General features: G+C 42.7%; 1 protein-coding gene across 6 annotated transcripts in view; it reads right to left on the minus strand.

The window, feature by feature from the left end:
* Positions 1 to 14,258, minus strand: part of B3GALT1 (beta-1,3-galactosyltransferase 1) — a 534,157-nt gene that overhangs the window by 457,182 nt on the left and 62,717 nt on the right. For 3 of the 6 annotated variants that reach the window (XM_061612923.1, XM_061612921.1, XM_061612924.1), the window contains exon 2: positions 13,310 to 13,429. The exons of the other annotated variants lie outside the window; for them this stretch is intronic. The gene's annotated coding sequence lies outside the window, so the exon portion shown is untranslated. The remainder of the gene's footprint in view (positions 1 to 13,309; positions 13,430 to 14,258) is intronic. 6 annotated transcript variants of the gene reach the window in all.

Here is a 14,258-nt window from a genome sequence, read left to right on the forward strand (position 1 = left end):
CCAGAAGCAGCAGGAAGGCTGCAGAAATAACCAAGAGTGTTGCCCCACCACCTCAAAAAGCAAAAGAATATAGTTCTAGCCCCTCTTTCACCTTAAAGCCTACTCAGAATGAGGCTAAAAGCTCTGATTTTCAAAAACATTGGCCCAGCACTAGCAAAAAAACAAAAACAAAAAGTAGACAAAGAAGAAAGAAAGAGAGAGAGAGAGAGAGAGAGAGAGAGAGAGAGAGAGAGAGAGAGAGAGAGAGAGAGAGAGAGAGAGAAAGAAAGAAAGAAAGAAAGAAAGAAAGAAAGAAAGAAAGAAAGAAAGAAAGAAAGAAAGAAAGAAAGAAAGAAAGAACATTTAGTTTTGGGCAAATTTTCTTTGTGATGCTGGGAATTGGGCTCCAAACTCCTGAACTGTTTACCCCCAAACATGCCACAAAGAATGTCACTGGGAGCACAATGTGGTATGATTCAATCTTCTGTCCTTTCCACCTCACTACCTGGCTGGGTGCCTTCCTACCATTTACCTGGCTTGCTTCTCCAGTCATGGTACTGGGATGGAAAAATATCTCTCTTTCTCACATATACACACCCCTGACAGCTGTAACAGCATGCAAGGTGATAGATGGAGTTGGGGGTGAGACCTTCCTCTCTTAGACCAGTGCCACTGTTGAAGTATCAAGAGAAGTAAGTGGATGAATGGAAGGAGAGTACAAGAGTTGTAGGTAGCCATCCAGATCTCTCTCCTGAATAAGGTGGATCGTGATAATTGGTGACACTTGACTTCAGATGAAAATATGAGCTGGAGAAGGACTTTCAGGGATTTAATGCTCACCTCATCTTTTATTTACTTACTTATTTATCATATTTCTATCCCATCTTTTCTCCAAGGAGTTCAAGGTGATGTGCATGTTTCTTCCCTCCCCATTTTATCCTCTCAACAACCCTGTGAAGTAAGGGTTAGGCTGAGAGGCAGTGGCTGCCCAAAGTCTCCCAGTGATCTCCATGGCTGAGTAGGGATTTGAACCTTGGTCTCCCAGGTCACAGTCCAACACCTTAACCATTACACAACGCTGGCTGAGCCAGGAAACAGAAAACACTCTAACCACTGATTAGCAGTTTCAAATGAATTTACTGAGGATGGGGAGAATCCAGAACCATATCAACACATGGTTGATTATATCATAAGCATCACACGCCTCACAGGAGGGAAATGGCAGATTGCTTCTGATTATGCAGGGTGGCCAACAAGAGACAAAGTGTATCTCAGGAGTAAGGATGGAGAACAGGCACAAAGAAGCAAATTCCAGTGTACGCACACAAGTTACACAACCACGCAACAGACTGTGGCTTTTTTGTTTCCACTGAAAACAGAAGAGTGAGTGAGATGGGCTAGATCCACTGACCTCAAGGTTAGCAACTCAGTCCTTATCAGACTTTTTATTTTTAAAAAATGTAGGAAACTATAGAAAAATGGCAACTGTTGTTCCATGTTTGTTCAGGTCTCAGCTAAACTTCACTAGACTATGAAATTACAGGGTTTCATTGCAGCTTTCTCTTTGCAGACACTCAAGCCCCAAAACAAAAGCTGTTTTTCCTACCACCTCTTAGTAGCAACATGTATTCTGAGGAAAGAAAGGAATGGCAGCCTTCCAATTTTTTTTTTACAGAGAGAGAGAGAGAGAGAGAGAGAGAGAAACAAAGTTGGCAAGCCAAACATACTGGGTCAACATGAGCTAATGTATTATTGGAACAGGTATTGATTTTTATGTGGGGGTCGATGTGGGGAAGAAATGTGATCAAGCATCCAACCCGTCTATGTCAGTATATAAACTTTTTATAACTGCAGCAGGGGCATATGTTAGGAAGAGAGTTGAAAGACTTTCTATTACAGACAGAAGCCATAAACCTTGAGCACCATCCAGTCAAATGGAAAAAGATGGTTCAAACTGTTTTCTGATCTGTCATCAAGTCTACAATAGCTACAGATTCAGAATAAATTAATAAAACTGCACTCCACGGCCCAACCCACCACTGCCTAGGGGTCACCAGTGTGAGTCAGTGGCATGTGTACAGGGAGGACACCTCACTCCGTCATATGCATTCTATCTGCCTTGGAATTAGTATCCACACAACCATGCATAGTATTCCAACTCAGGGGCCAGGCTCTAAAGCTCTGTTAGAGCTAGATAAACCAATGGTCTGACCTGGCATAAATCAGCTTCCTATGTTCCTATGTAAATGCTTCCTGAATGGTTGTTTCTATTTTATCTTCCTTTTTCAACAAGCGGATACCACATTGGCTATCCCTGATCTATAGAGCTGGAGGCTTCCTATCCCTGCTATACACAATCAGATATACCGTACAAAACCTGCCTTATCAAAAGGACCCATTAAGCATCCAGGCCTTTACAATGAAGCCTACAAGGCCTCTCCTGTCTGCAGTGACCTTTTCTTCTCACTACTCCCCCTCTCCGATGCATGTTTCAAGGATATGTTGTTTGGGAACGGGCTGAAGACAGGCTCCCCAAAGTATACTTCTGAAGTTCCTCAGAAAAATCTGGCACCCCCTGACTCCCCACCACCCAAAAATTCTCTGAGAAAGCCAAATTAATTATGAGGCAAGCCTGGGGAGCTCACCCATCCCTATTTATTTTTCCTTATGTCAATGCTCTAAGCACAGTTATTTTCAGCGACATCAGTGATAATAACTATACTGAGACAATAGCAGATATACAAGTTGTAATTAAGACTTGTTAGTTCCCAAGATGCCTCTGCTGTTGCCAAATAGCAGAAATGAGGGTCCGTATCGCTTGGCAGGAAGGAGAGCTTTTGCTTTTTGCTTTTTCCATCCCACTGCTGAGTCTGGCACAGAGCTGAGAATCCAAAGGCAATCCTTTCCTTGTCTGGTGCCATTCTTGGAATCCTACAGACTAGTCCCAATTAGAAACCTTATCATATCCACCCGCTCAACCACAAGCAACTTAAGAGATAGGGGTTCTCCCTCAAAAGGTCTTATCTCACTTAATATTCCCCTCCACGGTTAGGAGAAGGCTTTGAAAAAAGCCAAGGAGAAAAAAATATGCTGGGGATTGATTGGACCTAGATACAGGCATTCACAGCAGCTGATGCTGCACATCTATAGTGAAGTCAGATAATCAACAGCACTGCTTTCTGGCTGTTCAGAAGTAATAGGGATGAAATCTACCCGACTGGTCCCCTGCCAGAATAGCACCTTTTTAAACAGGCAGTTCCTTATCCTGCTAGGAATAAGTGCACGGAAAGCTGTTTCCACTCCCATCAGGTGAGGGAATATTTGTTGTCCTACTTTGAGCCAAAAAAGAAATCTATACTATATTTTATCAGAGCAACGCATAGACGGACACAGAACACTTCACCAGGTACAAGGGAAAGCTGTTTTCAGATTTAAAAGCGATCAAGGTTACTTACAAAAGCAAATATACTTTTCCATCATGAAAGGATAATACCCAATTAATCAAATGTTGAGCACATTGCATAAAATATCATATAATTAACAAGGAAGGCATGGAGTGAAACCAGGGTGAGGGACTTGTGGTCCTTCAGATGTTGTTGAACTCCCAACTCCCATCAGCCCCATCCAGCATGGTCATTGGTCAGCAATGATGGGAGTAGTAGTCCAGAAGTAGCTGACATGGTGCCCTCCAGTTGTTGTTGGACTACAACTCCCACCATCCTTGACTATTGGCCAGGCTGGCTAGGGCTAATGAGAGTTGTAGCCCAACAGTATCTGCAGGGCACCACATTGGCTATCCCTGTTGTGGTCCAATAACATCTGAACCATCACCTGTGGGTTAAACTGTTGTAATGATTCATTATCCTTATTTACTCCCTTTGTATTCAGTAAGATTAATAATTTTAATTTTCAGGCATTTCTTATTCACGTTTTCTTTTAGGATAGGTCCAACAACACCTGGTAGCTCACTAGTTGGGAAAGGCTGGCTTAAGGCTACTGAATAAAAAGGAATCTTGTTTTGTCACAAGGTGGTGATAGGCAAGGAGTGCACTGGTGAAACAATATATCAAACCATAATCCAGTGCAGAGAAAGTGAAGTGGAAACATTGTGTCTGCAAGGAAGGAAAAATTGAGATTATGTCAATGAAGAAGGAAAGCTTAATTGACAAATGTAGACAACTAAAATCTTCCTCATGAAGGAAAATCAGCAGATGAGTTAAAGCTGATGCTTTTAGATTACCTCAGAGGTACAGGTACTGGGAAGGCTGAGGGAATGCCAGATAGACCACATCTATAGAAATGAATCCTCAGTATCTAGAGTTTCGGAGGGAGAAACTGAGGGCAGAAATGCAACAGAAAGAAGCAGAACTTAGACAAAGAGAATGAATACAGAATTGGAATTTGAAAAACTCCAAGTGGAAAAGGAAAAACTGCTGAAGGAAGAGAGGTTGAGGAGGAATCCAGAACGGTGAAGCTTTCTCCTAAGGATTTCAGTTCTTAAGAAATCAGGGAGGATCCCCAGATTTTTTTAAACACCTTTGAAAAAGCTGCTCAAATGTGGAATGTGGATCCTAGGGAATATATGAGGTGTATTCCGAATTTATTAAAAGGAGAACTGGCTTAAATATATAATAGCTGACCATATCCGAGAAGTAACCCATAATGTATCCCTTTTTATAATAGCAGCCAGAAAACTTCGGGCAAATCACATCGCCTCAACAAATATCATCTAGGCACGTTTTTAATTCCCCTTGTTTGATTATAAATTATTGTATTTATATCATGTTTGTATTGTATTTTTACTGTATTACTTGCGTTGGCCTCCGGCCCTGCAATTCAACTTAATAAACTAAACTATATAATAGTTTCTCAGTTGATGAGGCAATTGATTTTGACACCTTTAAGGTTGCTGTCTATCAAAGATTTCGGTTTGGACCTGAATACTTCAGAAATAAATAAGAAAGTACTGCAATAACTTCCTAAATTACTTTAAAAAGTGCCACAATAATTTCACTTAAATCATATGTGGAATTTGGTTTTAAGCTCACTGCCTATCTTAAAAAATCGATTGGTTGTGCTAATACCAAAGCAAAAGATGATATTAGAGATCTCATGATTTTGGGTCATTTTATTTTCCAGTTATTTCAGGAAATCAGATTGCTTGGGAGGGAAAGAAATTCAAGAAATGTAAAAGAAGCTGCTAGTTTGGCAGACAATTTTTCTTAGAGGCCTTAACCTTGTTGGTAGAACAAGCAAAGATTACTAAAAATACTCTGAATAAATGTAGGGGATTTAAGAGAGATATGGAAAAAGGCAAAACTCAGCAAACACCAACCAGTCCAGAGAAACAGCCTTCTGTTAAACCAGTGTTTGGCAGTACAGACAAAGCATGTCTCCAGTGCAGATTAACTGGACATCTTAAGTCTGCATGTCCTCAAATGGGAATTAATAGGGGGGAAAACCACCTCAGTGAGATGGGTCCAGGTTCAGAGTAACACTCTGTCAGACAAACCTGAGGGGCTACAGTGCTATATGTTGAAATGGAATAGAGTGCCTGAGTTTGACAACACTCTTGGGGGGGAAATTAATGCGTTCATTTGGCAGTTCTGGACACAGGGGCAGAAATATCACTTATAAGCGCAGATCTGGTTAAACCCAAAAATATTTTACCTAAGAAAACCATTACCCTCAGATGTATAAGGGGAGAGCCAGTTCAAATTTCGCTGGCCAGAGTTGCAGTGAACTGGAGAGGTTTTGAAGGAGAATATGTAGTAGGGATTAACAATGAGTAGAGTGAGTCTTCTATTCTGGGGAAGGATATTATGTCTCATAATATACAAGTATATATTATCACGAGTATATATTATCACTAGGTCCCAGAAGGGAAGAGGGGAGAAAGTTTCAATGTTGACTGAGGAAAATGATGCCTATAAGAATGCATCAGAAGCAAATCGAATGTTGGCCCTGTTGCCTGGCAACCAGGGAGAGGGCCAGTCATGTGATACAAATGCCTTGCTTTCCTCTGCTGTTGCAGCTCAGGGAGATAGTGAATTTAAAAGACCTACTACTGGGCTCCTGCTGGGAGGAAGGGCAGTATATAGATCAAATAATAAATAAATAAATAAATAACCACTAGGAATTATGAGAGCTTGAAATGTTTGAGAACTGTAGCACAAAAGAAAGAAAGTTCTTTGGGGAAATCCCAAAGGGATTCTTCTGAGATAATTGCTTGTTAAATAGAAAATGGCTACCAGTTATCAGAGGTGAATGTTGTGTGGCTGAAAAACAGCTGATAGTTCCAAAGACCTACAGACTACAGTTGTTGAAATTGGCTCATGACATACCTATGGCTGGACATTTTGGAACTGGAAAAATGCACAGACGTTTAGCATTCATTTCTATTGGCCAAATATCTCCAGAGAGGTTACAGAATACTGTAAATCGTGTGAGACGTGTCAATGTGTGGGAAGGGTGGAGGAAGGATTAAAGCACCCTAACAACCAATGCCCTTAATTGGGAAAGCCTTTTATAGGGTGGCTATGGACATAGTAGGTCCTTTTACAAAATCCATTCAGAGTAGAAAATGTTTTGTAATCACTGTGGTGGATATCGCAATGCATTATCTTGATGCTGAAGCTCTCTGAAACATTGATGAATTGACAGTGGCAGAAGCCCTATTAAAATATTTTCACAGTTAAGAATTCTGATAGGGGAATTTTATTCTTATAATTAAATGTTTGTGGATATGTTGTGGCATAAAGCATCTCTCATCGACCGTGTATCATCCACAGACCAATAGCCTGGTGGAAAATTATAATGGAACTTTAAAGAATATGATTAAATCATATGTGGCAGACCACACATATGACTGGGACAAAAGACTACCTTATATGTTGTTTATTGTCATGTGCCCTAAGATTCAACTGTTTGTTCACTTTTTGAATTGATGTTTGGCATAAGGCCAAGAAATCCTTTATGCCTTATGAGAGAATGTTGGGAAGGTGTTGTATCTGAAGAGAGTGTCTGTAGTACAATATGTTATGGACCTACACCAAAAGTTAAAGGAAACAATGGAACTAGCTCACACAAACATAACCACTGTGCAACAAAGACAGAAACAGTGGTATGATCAGAAAGCCAGAGCAAGAAATTTTGAAATTGGAGACAAAGTTATGGTTTTCTACCCTTGGAAACATAATAAATTGGAAGCTGGATGGGAGCAGCCATATATGGTCCAGGATAAACATGACCTTACCACCTACACTGTTGCAAAAGTGGAGGGGGGGAACAGAAAGTGGTGCACATTAATATGTTGAAACCATATTACAGTAGGGAGGCTCCTGATTACCATCTCTCAACATTACCCACAGAAGATTATAGAATTGCACAAGATATTTTGCAAGGAAGCAAAAAGGGGAGAGGCCTAAATCACATTAAATGGGTCCAAGATACTCCTAAGGAAACCCAAGATGCTATCACAGAAATCCTACAAATATTTACAATCCTTTTTAGTTCAAAGCCTAGTAGAACCAACCTTGTAAGCCATTTCATTAACATAACATGTCATTATGGGAATGATTCTCCCATAAGATCAGCTGTGTACAGAGTGAATGGGAAAGTGCTCACAGATATAAGGAGGGAAGTGCAGGAAATACTTGAACTGGGTGTTATTAGGGAGTAACAGCCCATGCGTCTCACCAATAGTTTTAGTTAATAAACCTAATGCAACCATCAGATTCTGTGTAGACTATAGGAGACTGAACTAAATCACAGTCATTGATGCCTATCCTATGGCATGAATGGATACCCTATTAGATCTATTGAGTTCAGCCACAGTAATATCCACCATCAATTTATGCAAAAGGAACCTTGAGGAAAATCCAGAGAAAAATCAGTCTTTATAACACCAGGTGGGCTTTATGAGTTCACGGTGCTCCCTTTTGGCTTATCAAATAGTCCTGCATCCTTTCAAAGAATGGTTAATGAAGTGTTCCATGGCATGTCAGATTTCATGCTAGTTTACATAGATGACATAGCCATTTATAGTACAACCTCGGAGGAGCATCTGGAACATCTGAAAAATGTGCTGACTGCCACTAGGAAGGCAGGATTAACAAGCTCCCATTCTCATGGCTCCTGATTTTGGGAAACCATTTATTCTAACCTCTGATTCCTGTGAAATAGGAATTAGAGCTGTGGTGCTTCAAGAGAAAGAGGAAGTAAAACATCCAACAGCCTATTTCAGTAGAAAACTACTGGAGAGAGAGAGAAACTACTCTTCTCCCTGGATGATAGTCCATCGAGTGGGCTTTGGGCACCACCTAGTGTCCATATGCAGGAAAAACAGTAGAATTGCGGGGAGTAGGTCACCTCAACCACGTGATCTCCCCAGTCCTTTCCTTCCTTGTTGTCCTAGGCAGTTGTCCTTTTCCTATTCTCTGAATTTTTCTGCCTCAGATCCCCTTTCTTGTGTCTATCACTATCCCAATGTGTACCGCTATCCCAGTGTGTATCGGTATCCCAGTGTGGTGAGTCTCTCCCTTTTTTTAAAAAAAAGCCTTTCCCCATCACTGTCTTCTCCTTTTCCCCTTTCTCTGCTTATCTTTGATTCTCCTCTGCACCCCAGAAAGGCACATGTGCATGAGTTGAGTGACATGGAGGCCACTAATCTCCTGCCAAAGCGGTTGCATGACCCCACCACAGCCGTCCCCATGGCCAGCATAACATCAGCAGCAGCAACAGACAGCAGGTTGCTCATGCATAAAGCCCCTATCGCACCAGCAACTGCAGCGGAGAGTGAGCCAGCACCGCTTAAGGTGCTCAAAAAATCCAAGCATCGGGCTGCTTCCTCCATTACAGCAGATGCAAATCAGACAGCTGTCAGTCAGTAGCTCAGCACCCACAATTTTGCACTTGGCTGCCTCAGCAGAGCCCACCAAAAAAAACTCAGCTGCCATTTTAAATGCACCTTCCTTAGCAGGACCTGCCAAAAAGAAAGTGGCTGCTGTGTCAGGGCCTTCAACAAGAGGAACTGCTGCTGCCCAGATATTTATGGTTAACAGCCCACTGGCAGAGGCTACTGCTCCAAGGGCCACCTCTAAACCAGCGCATGTCTCCCACCACCGGTGCCAAAAGTCAAAGGGTTCTAACCATGCCAGGGAGCTAATTCAAAAGCCAAAAGGTTCTAACCATGCCGGGGAGCTAATTCAGGAGCCCTTATCAGAGGATGACCATACTGCAGACCCACAGCTCATTCTCCTACTGTTTCATCAGAGGAGAACTTTGAAGGTTTCTGGAAGCTGGAGGTCCCCAAGCACAGACCCCATCTTTTTCCCAGCCACCCCATGCCCCAGGGGTCAGGGGGGGTCAACCTTCAGAGCTCTGTACCCTTCCAGCTAATGCCCAAGGCCCTGTCTCATATTTGGGAAGCTCTCTTTGGGGCTCCTGTCTCCTGCTTTGGCACAGCCCCCAACTGCCAACCCAAGATCTGCATTTACAGGACCAACTACTAGAACAGTTACAGGGCTGGCTTCTAATCAAAGGATGGCCATGAAACAAGAGACCCGGAGGCCTTCGTCAGACTTCAGGGCTTCCAATCATTTACTGCCCAGAGAATTGGGGGGCATTCTTCAACCATCTCCAGATCCTTTTGCAGCCTCCAGGGGCTCTCTAGCCAATGTTCCACCCAGGGATCCCTTGGACCCATTTGTGGACCCATTTGTGGACCCCGAAGGCGATTACGATGAGTGGAGCGTAGGCTCAGAGATGGAGGAAGTTTTGTCCTCAACTAGTTCTACTTCACACAGGTTGTTTCATGTGGACCATTTTTTGCCTCTCCTGTGCAAGTCTCTGGCAGCGCTGAAGCTCAATTCTCCATTGCCAGATCCACCACTGGCCCCTTCAAAGGGAGCATCTGTTTTGAAGGCTCCTAAGGCCACTGTGATTACTATTCCATTTCCTGAAGCCTTTAAAGCAGGTGTTCAGTCTGAATGGCAGGGTCCCTTCCAAACTAGGCATGCACCTGCTCTGGCCACATGCTTCATGGACCTACTCAAAGTTCCCAGTGTAGATGGTCCCATATCAGCCTTAGTTTCTTGTTCCCTGTTGCCTAAGGAGGCAGATGTGCAGTTCAAGGACATGTCAGAGTGATGCTTAGACTTCTCTCTGCAAGAGGAGACAGCTGTTACTGTCAGGGCTTCTTGCTTGGCATATATCTTTTCACAGGCCTCCTTTGTTTGGCTGAATGATCTGCTGAAGCCTTCACATGAGGACCTCAGTAGGAATCCTAACAGAGTCTGCAAAACAATTCTCAAGCTTTACAGGGCAAGAGGCATTCATCACAGATGCCACTTTGGATGCAGTCCAGTTCTCTGCAAGGTCCATCACTGCACAGATCGTTGCAAGACACACCTTGTGGCTGCACCACTGGGACACCCACTCAGGAGCATGGGTCAATCTGTCTACCACCCCGTACGTAAGACTGAAGCTATTCGAGGAGCAAGCTCTCCAGGAGATCCTGGTGGACCCTAAGGAAAAGCACAAACCTTTCTTGGCTACCTTGCACTGGAATGAGTGCTGATCCTTTTGCCGCTATGCTCCCTAGCAGTCATCTTTTCAGCCTTTCCAGTCCTTTCATACCAATCAGTTGTCAGTTGACATATAGAGAGGACGCGATTATAAACCTAGTCAGCCCCACTGGTCTCAAAACTGTTTTCTCAGAAAACCCAATCCACATGCCGGAAGCAAGTTTGCTTCCCCCTCTTCACAGTCTAAGGGCCATCTCGCCCATCGGGGAGGCCCTCCACCACCATGATTATCTGGCATCAATAAATCTCCAGGAGGCCTATCTGCATATTCCTATTCACCTATGACACTGGAAGTACCTCCACTTCTCCAGCAGAAGCCATCACTATCAATACCAGGCAATGCCGTTTGGCCTCTCATCCACTCCTCGAGTTTTCACCAAGTTGATAGTCACCCTGGTGGCCTATCTTTGCTGCCAAGGTGCCCACCTTTACCCTTACCTTGATGGCCTGTTATTCCAGGCAGAGGGCCTTTCTCAAGCAAAGCGGGGCATTTGTCTCACCCTAACCCTCTTAGCATCCCATGGGTTCCTGAACAACTGCACAAAAAGTCACCTGGTCCCCACACAGCGGCTCCAACATCTGGGGGCGGTCCTCAACTCTCAGATAGCCATAATCTTTCTGTCACCAGAGAGGGTAGAGAATCTGCAGGGGGTTGCAAGGAATCTATTCAGCATGGATTCGGCAGATCTCATGTTCTTGGCCATCTCTATGATCCAGATTATCCCATGGGCACATCATCACTCCCTCCCACTTCCTACTTCCCTATCAGCCTACATCATGGCCTACAGACACAGTCAGCTCCACATTCCCACTCACCCTGGTGAAGAGCAGGTTCACGACAAGCGTCCTTCCAAAGCTTATATGGACTTGGATGGAGACATATTCCTGTCAACCATGGTTCTGATGGTTGTCTTAATTTCTGTTGTGTTGTGACTTTATGGAGCTTGATGTTTCATTACTCTACTCCCTTCCCCTTCTTTTTTATTATTGGATAATAGTCCCATTAATTTGCATCAGAAAACTATCATCTGACTAGCATACTCTGTTTTTATCCTTGCTTACTGTATCTTCAGATTTTGCAAGAAGATAACAATAGTTAGCTTGTAAACAGCACTGATAGAACATCCCAAATCTTAAAATAAAAAGACAAAACACATATGGAAAATCACTAATTTTAAAGTCCAATTATGTGCAACTACATGAGCACCACAACTGTAGAACAGTCTTTTGTCAGACAGAAAAAAATTACTTGATATGAGTGGGCTAAGAACAAAGCTAGAATGACAGCCTGTGGAATATAATGGAGATTAATAACAAGTTTTATCACAGTGTCCCCTTATACTATCTGAGAAAAATCCATTTTCTTAGAATGCCCGCCTTAATGTATACTGAAAGGAAAGCTGAGCTGTAAACATGCTTTGGAGACATGGCTTTGAACTGTTGTTTCCAGCTTTGCTCAAAAGTTGTGAGCAAATTAATAAATAAAGTTCCTTTCGGAATCTTTGTAACAAAAAGGTCTTTCAGAATGAAAATGGATTTCTATGTCCTGACCATGTTTGGATATCAAACTGAGTACCTGGAAGAAACCTACATCAGCTTCCTGTGACAATTTCCCATCCCATCCCCTTCCACCAAAAGACAGGTTATCTTCATTGATCTTACAATAGAGTATCCAGAAGTCTTACAGTCACTTGTCACTCACTGTCCCTGAAGATTCATTTGAGAAAACATTTTAATCAGTCCAACTAACAGGATATTGTCTGAGACAAATCACCTTTTCTTTGAAATCCACCTTGATATATGTTGAAAACAAACCTGAGCTGTAAATAATGCTTTAGAAGCACAGCTTTTAACTCCAGCTTCTTGAGATTACTGGGAACGCATCCATGTAAAATAGTGGTGGCTGGTGCCCATTGGGACTGGAAGAGCAGACAGCAGGGAGGCCAACAGTAGGTGGAACCAGAGCCAACAACAGAAAGATTCAGAGCTAATCAATTCTAGCTTTGTCCCCATCCTCCTCCCTGCAGAGTTCTACAAGTGCAACACCAAGATTAAGTGGAGAGGAAGCAGACAGCCAGGCCCACGTCCTGGACTGGTTGTTAAGTAAGAAGGCAGGCAACTGGGGGCTGGCTGCACAGAGACTGAAGCTGGTGGGGTAACACCCCATTTGCCCTAATGGACCAGCCTCCACTGACTGTAAAATCAGATTAGAACAATGCATATGAGATGGTGTGACAGCTAGGCCTCTGCCCAGCTAGCTTACTGCGATCACACTCCTGGAAAACAGATTATGAAAATTTACTAGAACATTAGCTTTCTGCTAATGAACTTTCTCTCAACAAAACAGCAGAAAGTGGAGAGAGAGGTAACAATACTTGAATACTTTCAAATGTCTGCAAAAGACTCTCTTGCCAAGCTAAGTCCAGTGGACACTGATTGAAACGCACGTTTGGGGACATATAGACTGGAACTCTCTAGCTCATTAGCCCCAATTCAATAAATGATTTCTGGCTAGCTTATTTTAGGTGAATGGGGGTGACAAATATTGGATAACCAACCATCTGTTATGCATATATAAATATATTCAGGGATCCATTTAAGTTTTGAAAATGTTTAGGTCAACTTGTTATTAGCATCTGCTTTTTTCAATAATTTCCATATATACATATTACATAAACAGTTTAGAGGCACTGATTAAGCAGTATACAAATCCTATTAAATTATTTTTTAAAATCCATGTAGACCTGTGGGCAGGAACAGATGGACCAAGATGCTTTTATCAGGACAACATCCAGACACTGAAAAGTGTTGTTGCTCTTTCTTAGACTTGTTGGCCGCTTGTCACCCAAAGGTCTCCAAGCAACCTACAACACATTAAAAACATAAATATAAACACATAATACCATAAATCAGAACAAACAATCCACATAACAGCCACAGGAAGCCTGGCAGCTTAGTCTATCATCTTAGTCTATCAAATGCCTGGGAAAAGAGATATGTCTTTACCTGGTGCCAAAAAGATGTCAACGAAGACACCATGCAGACCTTGCTGGGGAAAGCATTTCACAAACAGGGAGCCACAACTGAAAAGGCCCTCTCCTTTGCCACCACCCTCCGAGCCTTCCTCAGAGGGGTGACCTAGAGAAAAGCCTCAGAAGATGAACTAAGGGTCAGGGAAGGCTCATATCAGGACAGGTATTCCAGAAGATATTGGGGTGCTGATCCATAAAGAGCTGTATAAGTTAGGGACAACATTTGCTCTCCTCCAGTCATCTGGCACTTCACCCATCCGCAACAATTTCGCAAAGATCATAGACAGCGGTTCTGAGAGTTCCTGCAATACTCAATAGTCTAGAATGCAGTTCATCAGGCCCTGGATATTTGAACTTGTTCAAAGTGATTAGGTATTCTTTGACCATTTGTCTATCAGTCTCAAGATGCAATCCTGTCCCTTCAAATTTACATCTCCAGGAGGGTCATAGTGTTGGGCTGGTGACCAGTAGGCATTACTGTCTCTAGTAGTTTTCCATGAAGCCTGCAAGTGTGAAGACGTAACTGTGGTTAAGGGGGAGTTATGTCTATGCCCTGTTTGGGAACGGACGGCCAGGGCCGTTGCTATGGAAGCCATCTGATAGCGACTGGGAAAGTTCTTTTTTTTATTTTTTACAATAATTTTTATTCAAATTTTCATAA

This window comes from Rhineura floridana, chromosome 2, assembly GCF_030035675.1.
Source record: "Rhineura floridana isolate rRhiFlo1 chromosome 2, rRhiFlo1.hap2, whole genome shotgun sequence".
In the NCBI taxonomy this organism is placed as follows: domain Eukaryota; kingdom Metazoa; phylum Chordata; class Lepidosauria; order Squamata; family Rhineuridae; genus Rhineura; species Rhineura floridana.